Here is a 24,134-nt window from a genome sequence, read left to right as displayed (position 1 = left end):
GTTAAACAGTGTACTGACCAGAAAGCTGTTATGCGGTAATGGCCATTTTCAAAATGGAGGCTGGAGAATTCCATCAATCACAGTAGACAAACAGGACGCAGGAGAGGAGAAAGAGATTGATGAGTAGACTCCACAGGAGATAAGTATGACTGTGTATGGTTACTTTGAGTTTTACATTTCAGTTCAGGTTTGCTTTAAGAACCCTCATTTCTCACAAAAAGTTACACCTGAGCACTCTCATTACTGAGCTACTGGATGACGTGTTTAGCTCTGTGTCTTGAAATAGGCTTGAATCTCCTTTTCAAACAAATTACAGTAATAAATACAGTGACCACTCTCACGAAAAAGTGTAGAATTTAAAATGCATACATATAAATGTACATTTCTCCCAAAAAGTAAAATGGACTATTTATTACTTTTTTTCCTATATTGCTGTCACTGTAGGTAGTGAAAATCCGACAGATATGTCAGGTTCTGGACTAGTCCATCTCCTTACAGGGGATTCTCAAATTTTTTCAGAGTTGTTCAATCCATCTGTCAAAAAAGTATGCAATGGAGTATGGAAGCTGGCTGACATCTTTGTATGGATTCTTTCTAGGGAGAGCTTTTGTAAAGAATAAAGGTAATACTCAGAATCCTCCATGAGGAGATAGATTAGTCCAAATTCTGTCACTTTATAGTGCATTTTACTCTGGGAGTAATGTAAATTTATATGTGTGTATTTAAAAATTTTAATTTTTTATGATAGTGGCTTTAATGACTACAGGTCTGAAAACGTATTTCAGGGGCAGCCTGTAATTACTTTCACAGTTTGGACATCTCTTGAACTGTAATCATTATGGATTAAATATACAAAAATAGTTATTAATGGCCATACAAAAAAAAGATCATTTTCATTCCACTATCAAAGATGAGTCGTTTGCCTTTATGTCTTCTTGACCTTTCAAGACAGCAAAAAAATAAACTTTCCTCTCCAATATGCTGCTATTCCATATGACAATTACGTGGTGAACTTTTCATTCTGCAATTGGCCAGCACAGTCTGTGTATCATAACTGCACATCTCTCCACAGCCCGCATCATAGTAAATCGAGCAGGTGCAGGCCGGACAGAAGACGTGACCTTTTCAGGTAAACAAGACTGCCCGATTACTAGTAAACACAGCAGTAAAGACTGGTGAAAACATCATTTTACCAGCATTGAAAAATGTGTTTCTCAGAGTCTACACTGAACAACGGGACTGACTAATAAAAAGTGGAAGTTAAATAAAGGAGAGCTGGCCTTAACGGCGCTTCAAAACACAAGGGTAATTGTTGTTGTTTTTTTCCTGCAGGAACAATTCTCATTGATTATTACTCTGGAGAGACGCTGATGTATATAATCTTGCTGATGTATAAGATCTTGCTGATGTATGTGATCTAGAAGTGGGGGGATAAGAGTGGGGCCCAGGTTGAAGAGTTTTTCTGGAGGGCTTTCAGGGATGAAGGTGCACCTTTGCTGACAGATGTGGTGAGCAGAATATCTGTTTCTTGGGCCAAATGTGCTGCCCACTGCAGTGCTTTTTGGTTGTGGAACCGCACACAATAGGCCAATCCTTTTCAATGGGTGAGACATGCAGAACCTTCCCCCTGGGTAGCGCCACGATCCACAGAATACAAAGTTGATTGAAGTTCGCACAGTCTTCAAAAGTTATCAAAAATGTATTGCACCAAACAAATTAAAACAAATTGCTGTAAGATAGCGACAGTTTGCTGTTTCGGTGCCCCTGCCCATTATCAAGCCATCCAGATCTGGATTATGACTCTGTCTGAACATCATTGAAAAGTTGAATCTGTTTTAGACTTCGGTGTCCCAAACTGATTTTTAAAATCTGGGTTTCAATTCAAAACACTGTGTAGAAAATGTTATATACTTTTATGAATTAAGTCTGGTTATCGGAGGACAGTCCGCATTGTCATAAACTCGCAGAAAGAGGGAGGGGGGAGATGGGAGGGCCTAGTCCTGTGGTAAGGAGAGCTGAGCAGCAGCAGCATCATACATTACCTTCATCCAGTAGAGTGACAGCCATATCCTCACTACTCTCTTTGCTGTAGCTGCTGTGCCCTCTATCTCTCTGCAGCTCCATTCTCCGTATGTCATGTGACATGCAGACACAGGAGCCGAGGGAGACTGTACAGTGGCTACAGCAGCAAAGAGAGGAGTGAGAGCCTGTTACTCCACTGGATGAAGGTAGTAGATGATGCTGCTCTGCTCTTCTTGCCACTGGGCCCCCTTAGCCCTCACCCCCCCCCCCCCCCAGGACAGCGGGGGCCACATGGACTATTGTTACACCTCTGCAATCTATACCATTTATCATCACATACTGTTAGATATTTGAATGTGCCTTGTTAATATCTGGGTTTAGCTGGGCTTTAAACAAGTGAAAATGAAATTATACATGCACTTTCAGTTGAAACGATGAATGTGTAGAAATGTATGTTGCCATAGATGTTGCCATAGATTAAGCATTGCTTTATTGTTATAGTAAGCTGAGCACTTACTATTGGCTGGAACTTGCATAGCGGCTGAAAGTGAAGTTTCTCTTGCAATTCATGTGGGCAGGACTCGAATCATCATGATTTTTAGTTTGTAGCATTAAGCTTAGTTGCAGGAGGTCACATGATGCAGAATGTACTCAGTCCTATGATGAACTACTGACCAGCGATGCTTCACACTTTGTCGATATTGGCTTCTGGGGGACTTCAGGATGGATTATCAGCCATTAGTCTTGTTTCCGGGAAAGCTACAGAAAGAAACAGGTTTTTAATTGTGACAATGTTGAGATAATGGATAAGCTAGTTTACATTTTAGTGCTAGGTACTCACCATACAATTTTCTGGCAGATTTACCTGCCAGATCGATTATGTCCAACATGTCGGATCTGAATTTCGATCGATTTTTCGATCGTTTTTCCACTCTATTTTCGTTCACTTCTATGAAAAGTGATAGAAAAAACGATTGATAAATTGATCGTAAAATCGATTGAAATTCAGATTGGACATGTTGGAAATGTTCAACTAACCCTTTACTATCCTTTCAACTAGTTCTTTCTTCAGTATAAATCATTTTTAGTGTTACTTTTTATAAATTTCACGATAGTGGTCCTTAATGCCAAATTGAACTTCATGCCAATCAGTAGCCAATATCCTCTTCCCCATGAGAAATCTTTACCTTTTCTAGAATAGATCATCAGGGACATCTGTGTGGCAGATGTTGCTGTGAAACCCCTCCCACAGTGTGATGTCAATGCCATGGCCATGACCGATTCTGTCTTTCGGTGCATTGTGGGATATAACAGCTGTTGCTAACTGCCAAGCATCTCCCTCTGAGAGCCTATCAAATCATTAGCGGGTGTGTATAGATAAGGGCAGTTTGTACTGTCCTTTTTTCATGTCTGCCGGAAGTAAATATGATGACCTACAGGCTCACGGTGGATCAAACAACATAAATAAATTGCATAGCAAGCATCAATCATTTCATGATCTATCACCTTTTTTTTAACATTCACTTTGCAATGTCTTTATTTATATATTTTTTCCCTTACTGCTATCTTTTGGTAAAATTCCTATTATTGATATGAACCTTCCCTTTCCTGGCCAAGAAGAATTGTTTGGCAGATGTGTACAACTGCTAGAAAGCCAAAGTAAGTGTTCTGGTCACATTTCCACCTATAAAGTTGCACAGTAGATTTAAAAAAGGGCTTTTGGCTGGGGAGATTATACCATAATACTGCAAATATAAATGCTGTGCACTTACATAGCTCATCCCTAATTGAGAGCGATCAGGATGTAAGCATAAGAACCTATGAACTGACGCAGCAGGCACTTTCTTTTCCCGTTTCAAAAACTGCTATGATATTTCTTTAAGGGCCCCTACCCAAGACACACTTTTCCCAACATTTTTTTTCGATGACCAGCGATACTTTGAGTGACATGCGATCATTTCCTCTGTCTCGAAACGTGGGTACATGAACGCGATCACACAGACGTTGTTTAGCATCGCGAGTGATAATAACCATCATCACAGTGGTTAACCCCCCTAAAGACCAGACTCTTTTTTTCATAACTGGCCACTGCAGCTTTAAGGCCACGCTGCAGGGCCGCACAACACAGCACATGAGTGATTTCCCCCCTCCCCCTCCTTTTATCCCCTCCAAGAGAGCTCTCTGTTGGTGGGGCCTGATCGTCCCCCTTGTGTTTATTTTTTTTTTTTAATAAATATTTATGTTGTCATTTTTATTAAATTTTTTACTATTTCTCTTTTTTTTCTTAATCCCTTCCCTCCCCCCAGCCGGCCAATCACGGCGATCAGCTGTCAAAGGCTTCTGCCTATCGCAGCGCTGCACTCTGTTAATAGACGGCGATTACGCCGTCTAACAGTCTCCCGAGCGGCTATTGACTGAAGATGGGGCGGAGCTCCTCCCCCTGAGAAAGAGATGCGCGTGCACCGTGCGCGCGATCTCCTTCAGTAGCCAGCTCCGGGGCCTGACGCCCATTGGCGTGGAGCGGTCTTAGGGTAGTTAAGATCCCCGAAGACTTCGCACAAAGTACTACCATCGCCTGACTTCCCATTCACGCCTGTCATGTGCTATTGTGTGACGTTGTGTGTACCCGCCGGCCGGAGGATGGATCGTGGAACGCTTGTCGTGAGAGGGGACGTCGCTGGATCTATCTTCCACTGTCAGGTGGTGAGTATTCAGCTCTACACAATTTTTGGAGCATATTTTTTATATTCTTTTAATTGCATACAAACAAAAGGTGCCTGAAGAGCGCTTTACAGATTAAATAATACTAGCCAATGCTATCTAACAGTGTAACTTTACTGTTCACTTTTCCTTTCAGTTGTTTTCTTTGCTTTTCTTTGTGGCCACTTATGTACTGTACAGTATACATTTTACAAAAGCGTACAAAGATCAGTCTTACGTTAATATGCAGTTGTATTGGAACTCTGAAGGGGAGATTAATAGAAGTACAATTCATTTTTATTTAAATGTCATGTTTTTAAGCTGCTCAGAGAATGTGATAAATGAAATGTCCTGTTGTTTCGAAAATTACTTTTAAACCTTCTGTTAAATGTGGATTTCCATCATATTTCCTAATCACCATATTTTCATATTAAAAATACATTCATGGCTATGTACAGTACGGTGGAGAAAAATGCAGACAATTGTTTGTTTTCTCGATAGACGGATGACCTGCGGTTTCGGCTCCGCATGTTAATGAAAATTAGAATTCAGCTGTACACAGAATGGCTCCGAGTTTCCCACCTTCTAATCATCAGTGGCTCATTTTGCCCGGAGAACAAAGACCTTCAAACATAATAAATACAATTACTCCTTTTCACTCTCTGGAAACAATGTCAGAATGGCTGTGCTTTCTTACAAAACTTAGATCATCAAGCCAAAATGAATTAGAATATAATTTACAGTTCATTAGAAGTGTTTATCATCTGTCATAGTGCTAGGTGGATTTTCTTAAAGAACACTGCCACAATTGCAACTTGCAGGAGCATTTTTGTTAACTTTCACCTTCCCTCTTGAACAAATGCCACAATTAAAGTTTTACTTCTCACCGAGGGCTGTTATTTTTCTTGCTTGTATTGCCTCTTGTCATTGCAAGGTGGTGTGCTTAGTGTCACACTGAAAGGAAGTCTAGGCTCATTAACCTTTTCAGCACTTTGTATGTGTTATCTTGTAGGAGATAACTCAGTGCAGTGGCGCCACAGCTGGGCATACTGGGAATGCTGTCATTTATTCACAACATTCCATGTGGTCACGTGATCGTGCAAGTTCATGATAACATGACTTTGGTTATGTAGTAGACGCAGAAGTAGCATAAGTGATCTATTGGGCCCCATCTGGAAATATTACCATGTAAACCCAATTACAGTACAGAGTGCAACAGGCAGTACACACCATCTCTTTGGCTCAGGAAATGCAAGGAGTTATGTACTGAGACTACCATCTAGTGCGTCACATCTCAACAAAAGAAAAACACTGATATCATGCACATTACACTATACCCTTGCTCTGTCATTTAAGGTGGCCTGTGAATTTGGCTTTACAGCCATAGGTCACCATTCTATCTATATTTCTGATCTATTACTATAGAAAGTCCACTACAAGGCAGAGGAACCATGAATGTATGCATTCATGGCACATAGTACCGTATTTTTTGGACCATAAGACATACTTTCCTTCCCCAAATGTGAGAAGAAAAACTCACTGCATCTTATGGTCCAAATACTACATTTGGCCAGCACCAGCCACCATTGCAATACCCTCCACCCGCTCCTATAACTCCACTAGCAGTAATAGGAATGCCCATGATGCCCCCCTCCTAACCCCCGCAGCTATTGCAGTAGTATTAGAAATGCCTGCAGCAACCCTCTCCCACCCGCTCCTCTAACCCCGCAGCAACAGTAGTAGGAGCACCTGAGATGACCTACCACCTGCACCTCTAACCCCCCCAGCATCAGTAATAAGAATGCGTGCGGTGACCCCCCCCCCAACCAAAAAACACACACACACGCACACAGCGAACAGAGTAAGCCCTCACTCGACCTGGAGCAATCCGCCATTGTGTGTCCTGTCCTGCTTGCATCAATGCTGGCCTCTCCCTGCATGGGGTCAGAGGCCACCATTGATGCAAGCAGGAGAGGACACAAGATGGTGCATCGCTCCAGGATGCTGTTTGCTTTATTCTGCAGTTGCTGTAGGGGCTAGAGGAGAGGGTAGCCATGCACATTCTTATTACTGCAGCTGTGGGGGTAAAAGGAGAGGGTGGGAGGTTGTAGCAGGCATTCCTACAACTGCTGCTGTGGGGGTTAGAGGAGCGGGTGTGAGAGGGTCGGGCGGGCGTTTCCTACTAAAACAAATAGCTGCGGGGGTTAGAGCAGCGGGTGGGTGCTCGCCCTGGGCATTCCTAGTACTGCTGCGAGGGTTAGAAGAGCGGGTGGGAGGGAGTCACTACGGGCATTACTATTTTTGCTGCTGCTGCTGCTGCAGGGGTTAGAGTGGAGGGTGGGGGGGGGGGTCGCATAAGGCATTGCTACTGCTGCTGCAGGGTTTGGAGCAGTGTTCCCCAACCCTGTCCTCAAGGCCCACCAACAGTGCATGTTTTGTGGAAATCCACAGAGGCAGTTAATCAGCTCTGCTGAGACACTAATTACCCCACCTGTGTATGTTTGTGTTTTTCTGCAAAACATGCACTGTTGGTGGGTCTTGAGGACAGGGTTGGGGAGCTCTGGTTTAGAGTATCAGGTGGGGTATTGCCATGGGTATTCCTATTCTTGCTGCTGGATTTAGAGGAGCAGGTGGGGGGTCACTGTGGGCATTACTGCTACTGCTGCGGAGGTTAGAGGAGTGGGTGGGGGATCGCTACTTGCATTCCTATTCCTGCTGCTGGGGTTAAAGGAGCGGGTGGGGGGGGTCACCGTGGGCATTACTGCTACTGCTGCGTAGGTTAGAGGAGTGGGTGGGGGATCGCTACATGCATTCCTATTCCTGCTGCTGGGGTTAAAGGAGCGGGTGGGGGCAGAGCAGGGACAAGGTCCTGCGCCCCTCCATCCCTCCCACCTCAGCTGTCACACACAGATTGCTATTAGACTAAGAGGGCCACAGGACCCACAACCTCCCCAACACCTTAATATCTAGTTATCTGGCTTGCCGTCACTGCTATGTATCCCCTTTTCTTATTTCTTTCTGCTTCATACACAATTAGGAACGACAGCTAAATGAATTGTGCGCCCCCTCAAACACTGCACCCTGAAGCTGGAGCCTCTCCAGCCTATGCCTCAGCCCGGCCCTGGGTGGGGGGGGGGGTCACCGTGGGCATTACTGCTACTGCTGCGGATATTAGAGGAGTGGATGGGGGATTGCTACTGGCATTCCTATTTCTGCTGCTGGGGTTGTAGGAGTGGCATCACTGCGGGCATTGTGGTGGCCACAGCTGTGTCATTGCATGGATTATGATGGGTTATTGTAGCTGAGGGGCAGTGGGGATTTGTGTAGGTGGGGGTTACTGTAGCAGGGAGGGCAGCAGGGGTCACTTTAGTTCACAGGTGTCGAACTCCAGGCCTGGAGGGCCAGATCCATGCCGGTGTTTAGGATGGACTGAGAAAGTGAGTAATGTGTTCCACCTGATGGACCACATTTTTCCTGATTTAGACCCTTTCATTAATTTGAGCTGTGTCAAAAATGTGTGAGGACCTTGGCCCTCGTAGGACCGGTTTGGCATCCCTGCTTTAGTTGGACAGTGTGGCTTAGATAGAGACAGCTGGGCGGGGAGCTCCGCAAGATGCCCCTCCATCTTGTGTTGAAAAGGGGGGAGGGGGCAATAGACACCAGGGAACTGTAAAGGGTAGGAAATGGGCAGCATTCTGCATATAAAACTGGGATGTAGCTAACGGTGTGGCAGAGGCGAGTCTTAGTGTTTCTTAGTATGAGTCTTAGTCTTAGTTTTTCTTGCCTCCAAAAGTTGTGAAGTCTGCCATTAAAGAGGAACGCCAGTGAAAATAATGTTATAAAAAAAGTGCTTCATTTTTACAACAATTATGTATAAATGATTTAGTCAGTGTTTGCCCATTGTAAATGCTTTTAAATCCCTGATTTACATTCTGACATTTATTACATGGTGACATTTTTACTGTTTGCAGGTGATGTAGCTGCTGCATGCTTTTTGGCAGTTGGAAACAGCTGTAAACAGCTATTTCCCACAATGCAGCAAGATTCACAGACAGGAAACTGCCAAGAGTACGTACTCAGAATTTCTTGTGGGAGGGGTTTAACCACAATATCAGCCATACAGCTCCCCCTGATGGTCTGTTTGTGAAAAGGAATAGATTACTCATGTAAAAGGGGGTATCAGCTACTGGTTGGGATAAAGTTCAATACGTGGTCAGAGTTTCTCTTTAAATTCAAATAACCAGCTTAAAACATTGAATCTCAATGTGACTGGTGTCAATTTGCAGCTCTGCTAGCCAAGGTATGCAGGAGGAGTAAAATTAAAGTAACCCACTCCTGATGTCATGTCAATACACGGAGTGTGGCCATATTGATTTATTGAGCAAATGCTGCAGGGCAATATAAGATATAATAATAAAGGTACAAAAAATGCCTTTATTGAAAGTTTCATGAACGAGTGCAACATGATTTTTGTGTGTCCTTAGTTTCTCTTTAAGTGTCACTCATCATCGGCACACTTGATATTGTCAGATTTAAATGTACACTATAATCTGTACCACTGTGCTCACATTGTAGTAAACAAGCTACAGTATGTGCACATCTTGCTTGAATAATCTGTGTGGAAATTGCTCCCATGGCTTCTACAGTTGTAAACTGACACTCAGCACTCTTTTTTTGAAAGTGTTGAAAACATTTACAAAGACGGAGTTTGGAGTACAGGCGGCTAATGACTCCTGTTTGTAATAAAAACAGTAATAAGATGCATGAAGTAATTGGCTTTTTAAGCCTTTATCCTACATCGTTATGGCTCTTCCGCACTACATTACTGAACCCTTATTTATGACTCTATACTGGTGCTGCTTTTCCCACATTGGCTTAAATTATTTAAGCAGTAGAGATGCTCATTCATATGAAATTGATATTTCTGCTTTTCCGATCGAAAATTGGCATTTCCGATCGGAATTCTGAAAACGGAAATTGGAATTCCGTGGAAATATGATTTAACCGAACTCGGTATGAACTGAACCAAACTCGGTAATTTTAGCCCAATCACACACACACAAACACCAAAGCATTGGACCAATCAGAAAATGCAAACATCAGATTACCGTGGTAATTTTAGACCAATCACAAGATTCCATTTTTCCAATTTTCCAATTTCTGATATTTTTTTTTTTTTATATTTTTTTGTACTTTTCGCATTCTCTGATGCAAAAGACAAAAAAAAAGACAAAATACTCCTTGAAAAAACAGAAAATCTTAAAAAAGAAATACAAAAATTGGAAAATTGGAAAAACTAAAAATTGGAAAAAAACGGAAATCGGAAATTGGTATTGGCGGAAATCAGAATTTACGCAAAATCAGAAATAGACATTTCCGTCCATCCCTACTAAACATTGCAGGTGGTATAGCTGAAGACAACATACATTTTGTGAATGTCAATTCACTAAGTACAAAGGAGGATCTGCAAACCAGAGTAGGTTGAGGTAAAAGGGCTGAAAAGTTTATTCGAAAAAATCCACAGACAGTACAATAAAATCACAGGATCAACTAACGCGTATCGGGCCCACCATCTGCCCTTAGTCGTAGTTAAACAAGTGAGGTAAATTACACACTCGTGAGGTAAATACCTTATACATGTCAATTAACAAAGAATAGAGCATACACTAAATCAAATGAGATGTTCAATATTTTACCTCCAGCATGGAGCTGTTGCTATCTAACAGTTATTTAAAAGGTTATAGTGTACCCGAGGGGGATTCAGGTGGGGCAGATGGGACAGAGCGACATGTTCCCTCCTCCATGCCATGCCTCTGTGTTCTCTGTGTGCCACTCTCTGCCCCCCTGTTCCTCGCTGCGACTCCCCAAATGTATGGACAACTAGCTTGTTGGTAGGCAAGCAGGGAAAGTGGCATCCTTTGCAGGAGAGGCACTCCTGCAAAATGCCCCCTCTGTTATTAGGAACACCCTTTCTCCACCTTTCTGTACCGCTGCACCGCCTTGCCCCTTAAAGAGACTCTGTAACACAATTTTTAGCCTAATTTCTTCTATCCTATACGTTCCTATACCTGTTCTAATGTGGTCTGTCTTACTGCAGCCTTTCCTAATTGCACAGTGGCTGTATTATCTCTGTTATATAATCTAATCTTCTTTCCTTTGTCAGCTTTGTCGGCTCAGGCAGGAATGTGCTGCTCTGCTGTGATAGGTAGAAGTTATACACACCCTCTCCACGCCCCCTGCAGGCTTCTCTCAGCCTATCACATGCTGGTTAGCAGCCATGTTTTTTGTTTGTGAACACTGCCTAAGACTGGCAATTACAAGCCAGGATTGCAGCAGGTAGTGGCAGAAACAGCAAAGAGGGGCCCAGGAGTACATAATAAATAGAATTGTATGCTTTTTATTGTAATATTTTTAGAGTACAGATTCTCTTTAACCACCTCTCCCCACCCCTTGCCCTCCTCTCTGAGCTTTGTGCTCTCAGAGGAGATGGACAGAGCTCTTCTGCAGTGTCCACAGCCATTTTTGTATGCAGAAATGAAACAACAGCATAAAACGATAAAGGAGTGCCAGGAAGGGGCTTTACCTGATCCAGATAGCCCCCTGGATCGAGTACAATGTTTTTTTCAATAGTTTAATGCCAGAGTGGGTTCTCTTTAAAGTCCAATATGAATATTTCCAAACTGAAACCCGAGTCCACGTCTACTTTCATATATAAATACAAAAAGAAAACATTTTACAGGGAATTCTTTTAAAAAACATTCACAGTTGCCTTCCCTTTTAAATACAGAGCAATTCATTACTGTAATAATGAGCTGCAACATTATTCCAGCAATTAATAAAATTCTTCTATTTGATTTGGATGAATGAAAGAGGGAAAGAGATGCTTGTGTGTTCTGTCTTCTTACTGCTAGCAGTTGAGCAGTCTAGACATTACGGCCATCTGTTAAGCTGGTAAAGTAGCCAATGGGGCTGCTGTCATGCCAATCTGATTGGCCAACAAATGTCATTTAGGGTTTATTCTAAATCTGCAGCTGACAGGAAAGCTCTGGAGCCATCAGCTGGTTTCCTTTTTGTCTTTTCATGAATCGGGAGATGATATCAGAGTGTTATATTGCACAATAAACTGAAATGATGATCCAGTGAAAGATCTACAGGATATGAGGCTCTAGTCAAGCAGCAATTTACTGTAATTTCTCAGCCTACTGAAGCAAAGTGAATACACGCAAAGCCTCGTGGTCTTTATGGATTTTGTGACAGAGGAGACAATTCGTTGGAGTCTGTGGATGGTTTTACTCTTAACTCTGTAAAAATACATTATAATCGTTCTGCAGGTGGGAACACGCAGCGAGTTCAACCTATATTTCCCTCGTGTTTTTTATATTGCTACATAGTAGCATAAAAAGTATGTACACTATTTACAAAGATGCAAAAAAATATCACTTTATAATGAGTCTATTGTTGCTGCCTGTCATTGTAATAGGAAAAATGAAACTTTAGAGCATTTGCAACAAGCTGAGGTCTCACTTGTAAAGAAAATGTTGCAATGCACAGTGGCATTCATTTTCTCTGCAGCATTTAAAGCGGATCCGAGATGAAAAACTAACTATAACAAGTAACTTGTATATATATATCTTATCTAAAGTTTAGTTTACACAGCAAATCTAGCTGCAAACAGTTTTAATAGAATACGATTATTTCTTCCTGTGATACAATGACAGCAGCCATGTTGTTTGTAAACATTACACAGAGGCAGACTTATCTGCATCTTGAGCAAAAAAAAATAATCCCCCCTCCTCCTCCCTCCTCCCCTCTGCCTCTGAAATCTCTGGCTAGTAATACCTCCCCCTCCTCCTGCCCAAACTGAGCTTCCATGAGCCCTTGCTACTGTCTAAAAGTGCCTTGGCTCTCTGAAAACCTGTGGCCGTGGCTTGTTTAGTTTATAGGGAATAAGAGTATTAAAACATGAACAATAAAGTATTTGGCTTGAGGAATGCCCTATAAACAATAGGAAAGGAACACAATTATGCAATGAGTAAAAGTTCATCTCGGATCCACTTTAAGGTTCCCATTGGCTAGTCAGTAGTCACTAGGGATGCTCATTTGAATTCCACCAAAATGAAATTTCTGCATTTCCATTCAGTAATCAGATTTTTCCGGAGATACCACATTACCTCAACTCTGTAATTTTAGTCCAATCACAGAACTCGAAAGCATTGGACCAATCAGAGAATGGAGAAACAACTCTGAAGTATTTGAGCAATCAGAGAATGCAAAAAATGACCAAAAAGACTTCTGGGAAATCAGAAAATGGAAATTGGACTTCTGCAGAAATACCGCATTACAACAACTCGGTAATTTTGGCCTAACCACAGAACTCAAAAGCATTGGACCAATCAGAGAATCAGAATCAAAAATCCATGGAATCAGTAATCTGCATTGGCGAAAATTGGAATTTAGCATTTCTGACCATTTCTAGTAGTCACATGATGTTAAATATTGTGTGATACTCTGGTACCAGCAAAAACTTGGTCTGTGATTGGTGCTACCTACTTCACCAAATTAGCATGTAGTCCCAGTTATCTATAAAGAAGGATGAGATTTGGGGAGTATTGAGTGCAACAAACTATATACTAAATAGTGTGCCGCTATGGTTCATAAGTTAAATTGAAATTCATAGCTTGGTGCAAACCAGGATAATGTTCAATAACATTACATTACAGAGCACATTTTGTAGCACTGATACGTTGATGGCATTTTTAATTGTAAAGGAATTACATTTGTAACTGTATCCTATACTTCGGCAATTTTAATGAAAGTTGAATTCCTATTTTAAAAGAATATGCACACATTCTATTTGAATATATTTCCAAAACTGCTTTTTTAAAATAACTTTTCTTTGATCTTAACATTTCCAAATTTTCATTACAAATGTGTTATGCAGAGTCACACATCTCTTTACTTTTCATAGCTTATGAGGTTTCACCTTCTCAAAATGTTCAAGGTTAAACTGTTCTGTTATAAGACAAGTTGCCAGTTTCATTTAAACGTTATATTTCAAAAAGTCACAGGAGCATAGCAAGAACAAGACAACTGCTACCTGGATACAGCAGATGATTTCAGAGCACATCACAAGTTAATCTTTAATTACACGTCATTGCACACCTGTAGCTAAAAGAAGAAAAATGAAATCACTGATGTGCCAGAAAAGTAAATAATGTGGTTCAGATGTGGTAAATGGGAGCTGGAAAACTTCCTGATACTTTGTAAAAACAAAAAAATATTGAATACTTTATAAAAACAGACATACTTTTTTTTATTTTATTTTTGAAAATATATATCGGAATGCAGCTTTTTATAGTAATAAGTGAAGATAAAGATTTAAAGGGACTCCGAGCAGTGCAGAAACTATGGAAAGATGCATATCATTTTAAAGCTCTCTTTCCAGTGATATATAAACCGCCACCCTCCGCCTTTTAGTTTTCGCTATTTTCGCGATTGAAATTGCCATGGCCGCTATTTCGATCGCGAAAATAGAGAAAACTAAAAGGCGTAGGGCAACGATTTAGGTGTCGTCAGAAAGAGGAGAAAGAGAGCTTTAAAATGATATCCATCAAGCCATAGTTATATTGTATTACACAGGGCGACTTTTTGTCAAAGTCAGCAGCTGCATTCAGCAGAATGGAGCTGCTGACACTAGGGAAAGTGTCGGCCTGTGTAATACAATATAACTATGGCTTGATGGATATCATTTTAAAGCTCTCTTTCTCCTCTTTCTGACAACACCCAAATTGTTGCCCTACACCTTTTAGTTTTCGCTATTTTCGCGATCGAAATCGCAGCCGCGGCAATTTCAATTGCGAAAATAGCGAAAACTAAAAGACGTAGGGTGGTGGTTTATATATCATTGGAAAGAGGAGAAAGAGAGCTTTAAAATGATATGCATCTTCCCATAGTTTCTGCACTGCTCAGAGTCCCTTTAAGTTATTTCTTAAAAATAGAAGTTCTATTTTTTTTTTTTTTTTAAAGAAATGTCCCCTTTTCCATTTAAAAAGTAAAAACATTGTCCCCATCAATTCAATAAATATACTGCATCCCATAGACATTGGTAGAAATAGAAATAGATAGAAATCAGGGCAAGGCATCCAGATCAAGTGGGTTCATGCCAGGAAGAGAGGCTAGGGATGGCACCATGAGAGCCTTTGGAATTCACACCTGGCTCACTTGGTGGAGGGTTGGGTGGAGGGTTTTTTCCTCTCCACCGATGCCGAGAAAGCTTTCGACAGGGTCTCTTGGGACTTCATTAAAGCTTCCCTTCACCTTATGGATCTGGGTCCACAGATGACACATTGTATTTCACTTCTATATTCAAATCCATCCGCTAAAGTCAAAGTCAATGGCCTTCTCAAGAGCCGCTCCAACATTATGGAACTCCCTACCTCCACCCATTAGGGCAGCCCCCTCCTTCAACACCTTCAAGAAGGCCCACAAAACTCACCTTTTCACTCTGGCCTACCACCTCTCACAATTGCTCTAAACCCACAGCTGAACTCTGGTCCCCTACCTCTCGTGTCCCTACCTCTCCCTCTAGATTGTAAGCCTTTGGGCAGGGTCCTCCTCCTTTTGTGTCCTACCTGATCATGCACCTCCATTACTGTAAACCCATGCTATGCATTTGAGTGAACCTAACTTGCCTAATCTCCATGCTCCCATCCAAAGACTGACTAAGCATTACCTTGTACTCATACTGTGCTGTGTGATCTGGTTTCTTGTATTCCTGTATTGTCATATTGCTGTATGTGACCCCTAAATATTGTCTGTAACCTAAATTAATGTCAAGCTGCGTAATATGTTGGCGCTTTATAAATACAATAAATAATAATAATAATTTCATGTTTTAGCATGAAGTCGGAATGAAGGTTCAGCTTGCAGCCCTTGTTTGTGGCTCCACTGTGGACTACTGTTGTGGTGGCCCAAGGTCACTAAAGAAACTGCCATATATCTAAAGCTATGCATATTTTTTCTGATCAGAAAACCTGCAAAAGCAACAGAAAATATTTACAGAGGTAAAGAGCCACTTTTTTGCTGCACAATTGATTTCATGTGAAGAGCACACTCACCCCTAAGGGTTAGCATAACAGCCAAAAAATTCTCATTTATAAAAAAAAATGTCAGCAGTGTCAGCCTCCCCATTTGTCTAACTTGAAGTTTACTCCAGCGAGTTCCAAAGTTCTGCATATCTCTTTTTAAAACATATTGATCTTTTTGACCTCTGTTTCTTTTTTTCCTCTCCATTATTAATCCAGCAAAAGTCTACTCTTGCAAATGTATTTGTTTTGTATTTGAGTGGAGAGGTTATAAAATGGAACTAAGCTCCGTGGAATGCTTTTAGCAACTCTTCAACTTCTTACATTCCTATTGAAGCTTGACTACATTATACAGAATTGTGTGTATTATTTATTACTTTTCTACAACTTTATCATCATTTTATTAGGAAAGAGAGCTGCCCAGCATGTTCTAGCCCTTGAAAAAAAAAGTGAAGTAAGCCTCACATCCATGCCTTCAAGACTTCTCAAAAGCTTCATGCCTTCCCTTTAAACTTCTTTCAAACACTTTTAATATTATCCAGCACTTAAAGCCTTCAAGGCTCTAGAAAATCTTAAAGAGATGCTGTAACAAAATGTTGAGCCTTATTTCTTCTATCCTATAAGTTCCTATAGCTGTTCTAATGTGCTCTGTCTTACTGCAGCCTTTCCTAGTTGCACAGTGGCTGTGGTATCTGTTATATGATCTAATCTTCTCTCCTCTGTCGGCTCTGTTGGGCTGAGGCAGTCAGGCTGGGATGTGCTGTTCTGCTTGTGATTGGATAGAAGCTATACACACCCTCTCCAGGCCCCCTGCACACTCTGTATGACTCAAACACTGAGCTACTCTCAGCCTATCACTTGCTATGTCTTTTGTTTGTAAACACTGCATAAAAATGGCAACTACAAGCCAGGATTGCAGCAGGGAGTGGCAGAAACAGCACAGAGGGGCCTAGGAGAACATAATGAATAGAATGGAATGCTTTTTATTGTAAGAATTTTACAGTACAGATTCTCTTTAAAAAATATATTTGCAGACCAGATAGATACTGTCATTGATTGGTTGTTTTCTGGAGCATGTAGCAAAAAAATTTGATGAGGAAAAATACTACAATTAGCCATGGTAAGTGCCATGATAAGTGCTAGGACAAGGTGGGGGGGGGGGGGGGGAAATGTCAGAATGAAAATCAGGGAGAGGAAAGATTTTATAATAAGTAAACACTGACTAAATTATGTATACATAATTTTTGTAAAAATTAAGCACTTTTTGTATTACATTATTTTCACTGGAGTTCCTCTTTAAGTGAATGCATTTCAAACAGAGGAGCTGTGGTCAGTAAAAATTATACAGTAGCACCATTTCCATGAAGTCCAACCATGCTCCCATCCCCTGCTGTCAGTATGCTTCTTAGAATGAGCAGGGACACTGACAGGCAGTGTCTTTCCCAAGCCACCAACAGTGACTCTGTAATACAAAGCTGGATACAGCAGGAGCCGAAAGGGGATAATAATAGCTGTGCTAGGGGTTTAATGGTTAGAATTAGACATAGATATGGGGAGGCTGTTTTAAGCATACAGTAGGTAGGGAGGGTTAATTTAAGGATTAGTCTAGGTTTGGGTATTCGATAGAACAATTTTTTCAACCACATCCTGCACCCCTATTAAATGCACACAGCAATGTATGCCCTGTATACATAACTCAAGTTGTACTATGTGTGCAACGCACATTGGGCTTGATTCACAAAAGAGTGCTAACTGTTAGCACGGCCGTTTTCGTGCTAAACGATAATGTTTTCGCGCGCAAACGCGAATTTTCACGCGAAACCGATATCGAAAATTCACGATCGCGCGTAATGCGAAAATTCGCACGAAAACGGCCGTGCTAACAGTTAGCACTCTTTTGTGAATCAAGCCCATTATGTTGGTTGTGTAAACATTGGTAACATTTCTGTGCACTGTGTGCACACAGCAGTTTTACCATGATTTAGTGAATTAACCCCAATGGAACTAGCAGATATTTTCCACTGCATTAGTTATAATTATTCGTTTTCAAAATGTCACAGAATCATGGAGATGAATCATTTTTAAGCAGAAATAGATTTTAGCAGTTTCCTTGCGAATGTTTCTGCTAAGTTACTCTTCAGATAGCAATATTTCCTTCTCATGACAAAACCGTCTTTGTTGTTGTTAATTGAATATATAAATGGAACACCTCAATAATAATTATGTCTCTAGACAGCCCTGTTTTTGCCAGCAGAGTAGAGTAATTTCCCTGGTTGTTTTTCTCCTAATTAATTAAATTCTTTCCTACATCTGTTATCTTTTGAAAAAATACAATGTTCTAATTCCCGATTAATATTATCTGTGTTACTGTAGCTGTGCCACACAGGGTTGTTTGTTTACAGGAAGAGCTAAAATCTGTAATTTTACATACTGTGCTATTACTTTCTCATGCCAGTACTGCATTCAGGAAATACTGCAGGTTAAGCAGCTACACGTTTAACAAGACAGTTAACGGTCCCTAAAGTAAAAGTGCTTAATTTAACCACTTAAGTACCAGCGGTCTCTGCCGTCTTAAGGAAAAGAGACCGCTGGTACAGAAACAGCGAAATCCAAACAGAATACCAACGAATCGCCGCACATACCCGTTGCAACCACCGTCACTGCCACACATCGGGATCCTGGGCCACCCACTCTGCTGTCTCTATGACGGCAGGGTTCCTGTGAGACAGTCAGGAGCCGCTTTCATTGGCTCCTGACCAAGTCTTTCAATGTAAGCCAATGGGAGCGGCTTACATTGAAAGACAGGGCTAGGAGCCAATGAAATCGGCTCCTGACTGTCTCACAGGGCTCTGACAGGCAGAGACGGCGAGGATTAAGCGGCAAAATTGGCGGGAGCGCTGAAAATGGCGGATGCGTGCAGTGGCGGTTAATTGAAATCTACGCCCTGCCAGCCAGGGGATCACCAAAACAGGGCGTAGATTTCAATTAGCTCGGTCCTTAAAGAGAACCTGAACTGAAAATAAAAAGTCAAAATAACCATAAACAGGTCATACTTACCTCCTGTGTAGTCTACTCCTCAATCTCTTTCTCCTCTCCTACGTCCTGTTTGTCCCCTGTGATCAATGGAATTCGCTGCCCTCCAGTTTGAAAATGGCCATTACCTCATAACAGCTTCCTGGTCAGCACACTGTTCAACTGTAATATCACCCACTTGAACCATAGGGAAACATGGACATTACCTTGCACACTCAGTTGTAACTGACAGCAACTGATATATAACTGACAGCAACTGGTATGTTTCAGTTCTGACAAAATATTGTCAGAACTGGAAGGGATCACTGTAAGAAGAAAATGGTGAGCTTCTGAGAGGAACTGACGGCGAGGTAACTATATAATATTCATTTGCAGATACGTCGTGTTCATTTACAATAATTTGACTCGCTTCAGGTTCCCTTTAAGTAGTTAATTGACCATAAATAAGAATAAGTTTAACAAATTAAAAATGTTGTCATTGAGAAATATATATATATTTTTTTCTTTATAGATAGCTAACTGGAAGCGAGAAACTTGGGTGTGATTGGGGTAGGGAAATTTTGGGCGCTGCCATAGGCATACATGTTAAAATAGCAGGTGGACCTGTGAAAAATAGTAATAGTGACGTTCTGCTATGCAGTGGAATTCTGCACCTGGAAAAAAATAGCGGGCACTGGAAGGTCCAAGCAAAATTGCGGCAGTGGAGTTACACTACTATGTAGCAGAACTCTGCAGAGGATGGCCGAGAATGTTTGGTTACTATGGCTCTATAGGTTCTTGCCAGGAGCAGTGGTAGACTAGAGTTAGGCTACACTGTATCCAAATTCTGTTTTGTTTTTTGTATTACCGAACTGGCTATAGAAGGGTGAATTGTGTGTTATTAATTATCGTGTTAGGAATAGTAATGGCCCGAACTGTTCGCATGCGAATGTATTTGCATGAACATCGCAAGTTCGCGTTCACGATCGAACGTGAACTCTATGCGAGTTTGACCCACCCCCTATACTACATCATTGGGCTAAACTTTGACCCTCTACATCACAGTCAGCAGACACATGGCAGCCAATCAAGCTGCACTCCCTCCTAGAGCCCCCCTCCCTTTATAAAAGGCAGCAGCTTCTGGCATTTTCTCACTCAGTCTGCTGCTGATGTTAGTGAGGGTAGGGAGAGAGGTTGCTGCAGAGATAGGGAAATCTTGGTTAGGCTCTTGTTAGGCTTGTTAGTTTGCTTCTTGCTGATACTTATTGCTAAAAAGCACCCCAAAAGAGCTCTTTTGAGAGCTAATGTTCTTGTGATGTTTTTTGTGTGTGTGTGGCCCACTGACACTTGCATATACAGCCCTGTCTGTCGCAGCTGGCCCTTGCTAATTGCTATACTGTGCCAGGCCCAGCACATTCGGTGCCTACCTTTTCAATGCACCTGTGTGTGTGACAACTGCACATTTGTAATACCAGTCCGTGCATACCTGTTCATCACACCTGCATGACAGCACACAGTTTTATATACCAGTCACTGCATACCTGTTCACTGTACCTGTGTGTGTGACAGCTGCACATTTGTAATAACAGTCTGTGCATACCTGTTCACTGCACCTGCATTACAGCACGCAGTTTTATATACCAGTCACTACATACCCGTTCACTGCACCTGTGTGTGTGACAGCTGCACATTGTATTGATACCAGTGCGTGCATACCTTTCACTGCACCTGTGTGACTGCACATTGTTATACCATACCAGCAGTCACTGCATACCTTTTCACTGCACCTGTGTGACTGTACATTGTTATACAAGCAGTCAGTGTATACCTTTCACTGCACCTGTGTGACTGCACATTGTTATACCAGCAGTCAGTGTATACCTTTCACTGCACCTGTGTGACTGCACATTGTATTAGTCAAGTCAGTGCATACCTTTCACTTTATCCCCCCCAGTATGGACAAAACAGGCAGAGGCAGAGCCAGAGGCAGGCCACCATGCAGGTCTGTTCGAGGTCGTGCTGTCGTGATTTCGTGCAGCCCTGGCCTAAAGCACAGTGTTCAGAAGGCACGTGCCATCAACCCCCAAGATTGCCAGGACGTAGTTGACTATTTAACCCAGAACACCTCATCTTCTTCAACTTCTGCACGGAACCGTGACATATCTTCCTCCTCCTGCTCAGATTCTGGCACCCCACTTAAAACTCAGTTGGCCGCCACCACCAAAGTGCCATCATCCCAGGGCTCAGTGGTGTGGAATTTTTTTTTGTGTGTCTGCCTCAGATGAGAGCAATGCCATCTGTACTCTCTGCCACCAAAAGTGAGCTGTGGAAAGATCAAGACCCGCGTAGGGACAACGTCCTTACGAAGGCACATGATTAGAAAGCACAAACTGCAATGGGATGACCACCTGAGGAAAAGCAGAACACAAAAGCAAAGCCACACACTGCAGCGGAAGATACAAGGCCGCAATTATTTCTTAAAAAAGCGATACCCAAACTGTACTGTGATGTTAAAAGGCAAGTGGTGTCAACTCTGGCACACAGCATTGGGTCAAGGGTCCATCTGACCATGGATGCCTGGTCTGTAAAGCACGGTCAGGCCTGCCTGAAGACTAAGTCAGTCCCCACACACAGTTTCTCTGCCTGCACACCGTGTGACTGCCTGCCCCAAGACTAAGCCGGTCCCCACACAGCATCTCTGCCTGCAGGCCTCTTGACTGCCTTCTCCACCACCACCAACAGGGTCCACCAGGACTCCAGGTGAATTCCTGAATTTCTAAGGCCGCTGCCAGCAGCGGCCACTAACCAAAAAAATAATAATTTTTCCTGGTGTGTGTACATGCCTGCCTAATTTTTCTGGCTGCACTGTAGCTGCAACTGCAACAACAAAACAAAAGGCATGTAAATGTGTCAATTCCCCTGAATTGAAGGGGCTTGCGTATCACAATGAAGCAATGACTGCCGACTATATGAGTGTGTTGGGGGACACACCTGACCCAAGATAATAAGGTTGTTGCTTCATTGTGGACAGAACAAATTCGATCAGCTGGACAGTCACTGTTGTTCTGTCATTGAGTTACCTCAGCCCAGCGACCATATGGGCTTGAAAACCGCCATCGCCTGCACTCCATGGTGCGCAGCAGTCCAGCATGGCCATCACTACACAAACTGCTGTTTGCGGTGCATTACACAGTGAGTTTGGTCTGTCAGTGTGAAGCAGTACACTACTTACACTACCTGTATACACACGCAAGATGTTTTAAAGCACTTTATGCCTCCAATTTAGCATGCAATGTGATTTCTTCCCTTAAAACCCTGCTGTGCGTCAAATCCGTAATTTTCCCCAGGACTTTTGGCGTGTATCCCACTCCACCATACCCCCTACAGGTGTTAGACCCTTTGAAACATATTTTCCATCACTTTTGTGACCATAATTAGTATTTGTAGTTTTGAAAGTTCACCTTCCCATTGAAGTCTATTGCGGTTCGCAAAGTTCACAGGTTTGCGAACTTTTGCAAAAGTTCGTGTTCTAGGTTCGCGAGCCTAAAATAGGAGGTTCGAGCCATCTCTAGTTAGGAACAGGTGGAAGAGAATTAGTGTTAGAACTTTGTAATGGGAGGTCAGTGTTATCATCACCTTAATTCTCATACCAATCGTGAGAGCAATGGAAAGACTCATTAGGACCCAGAGCCTTCCCTTTTCTTAGGTAATTATCTGTTTTTAATGTTAAATATGGCTTTGGATTTACTTAAAAAATAAACAGACAAGCAAGAGGAGAAGAGGATGAATTAGAGAAATAATGAGTTCCCAACAGTAGGAGGAAACAGTGTGTTAAAGGATTTGAGATGGACCAGGAAAAGCATGCTGACAGCAAACAGAAGATAAAACATTATAAAAATAAAAAAGGGTCAGGATAAGATGAAAAATATTAAAGTGTATTGCACTTAAAGATAATCTCCTGCCAGAGACCTTCAGTACATTGTTGCTTTAATTATTCTTATTAATATCATCATCACCATCATGCTTTACACAATTATGCAGTTTAAATTAGGATGTACTGCCTAACTGGATGATTATTAAATGATTGCTGGGGCTGGCCTTGGATATTCACATAGCCTGCAGAGTTGCTTGCAATGCCTTGGGCTTCTTTCAGGTGGGAAAATTAACTTCATACATTTCTGCTAGTTCAGCATCCTGTCTGCCCTCCAAAAGTTCTATTTGGGTGCAATTAGGGGGCAGCACGGTGGCGTACTGGTTAGCTCTATCGCCTTGCAGCGCTGGGTCCCTGGTTCGAATCCCAGCCAGGGCACTATCTGCAAAGAGTTTGTATGTTCTCTCCGTGTCTGCGTGGGTTTCCTCCGGGCACTCCGGTTTCCTCCCACATTCCAAAAACATACGGATAAGTTAATTGGCTCCCCCTAAAAAAATGGCCCTAGACTACAGTACTTACACTACATAATATAGACATATGGCAATGGTAGGGATTAGATTGTGAGCTCCTTTGAGGGACAGTTAGTAATAGTGACAAGATATATATATATACACTGTACAGCGCTGCGTAATATGTCAGCGCTATATAAATACTAAATAATAATAATAATAATAATAATAATAATAATAATAATAATAATAATAATTAGCATGCAGTCAAATGGCAGCATTTGTAACACCATGAGTGTCATCCCATTACATGCCGTGGTGTTGCTCGGTGGCAGAGCACCACGACATGCTGTGTCTGAGCAGGGCTATGGTCACACTCTGATGTGACTCCATAGTGGGCCTCCTGTCCTCCTACGGTACCGAGCGCCTGGCTGTTGCAAGAAAGCAGCTGACAAGCAGTGAATTCACCAACTGTCAGCTGCTGGTATGAAAGAGCCATTAGTTGGCTCAGATTAACAGGAAGTGGGTCATCCTTACATATAAAGTGCAATCTTGTGGAAATAAATCGCAAGGCAAAATTAAAATATATTTTAACATCAAAATCCCTGCCTTGGTAAGTATGCTTTCTCTGCAGGAGCATAAAATGGTAGGCTAGCACAATCAGGAGTCAAAGCTAATGAACAATTGGGAGGTGCCCAGTGAAATAAAATAACTAAAACAGTTTAAAATGGATGAAAAGTATTGACTAACCTTCTAGTTTTCCATTACTTTATCCTTGTCTCTGCTGAGGGGTTGACTATTTATGTTACTTAACAAAATCTTTTTGAGAGATTAACCACATCCAATGGAGATTTGCCAACCCAAGTAGGGCATTCCCAATTTGCACCCATAGTGGATGCTATGCTTGCTGTCAGGGTTTATGAGTACCCTATTTTT

General features: G+C 41.9%; 1 protein-coding gene across 2 annotated transcripts in view; it reads right to left on the bottom strand.

Annotated features, from left to right (window-relative positions):
• The window catches only part of HTR2C (5-hydroxytryptamine receptor 2C), a 731,884-nt gene that overhangs the window by 540,522 nt on the left and 167,228 nt on the right, over positions 1-24,134 (bottom strand). For both annotated transcript variants that reach the window (XM_068249562.1, XM_068249561.1), the window contains one exon: positions 2,540-2,781. The gene's annotated coding sequence lies outside the window, so the exon portion shown is untranslated. The remainder of the gene's footprint in view (positions 1-2,539; positions 2,782-24,134) is intronic.

The sequence above is a fragment of the Hyperolius riggenbachi genome, chromosome 8, assembly GCF_040937935.1.
Source record: "Hyperolius riggenbachi isolate aHypRig1 chromosome 8, aHypRig1.pri, whole genome shotgun sequence".
Taxonomy (NCBI): domain Eukaryota; kingdom Metazoa; phylum Chordata; class Amphibia; order Anura; family Hyperoliidae; genus Hyperolius; species Hyperolius riggenbachi.
Note: the sequence above shows the minus strand (reverse complement) of the source record. Positions and strands in the feature narration are given on the sequence as shown.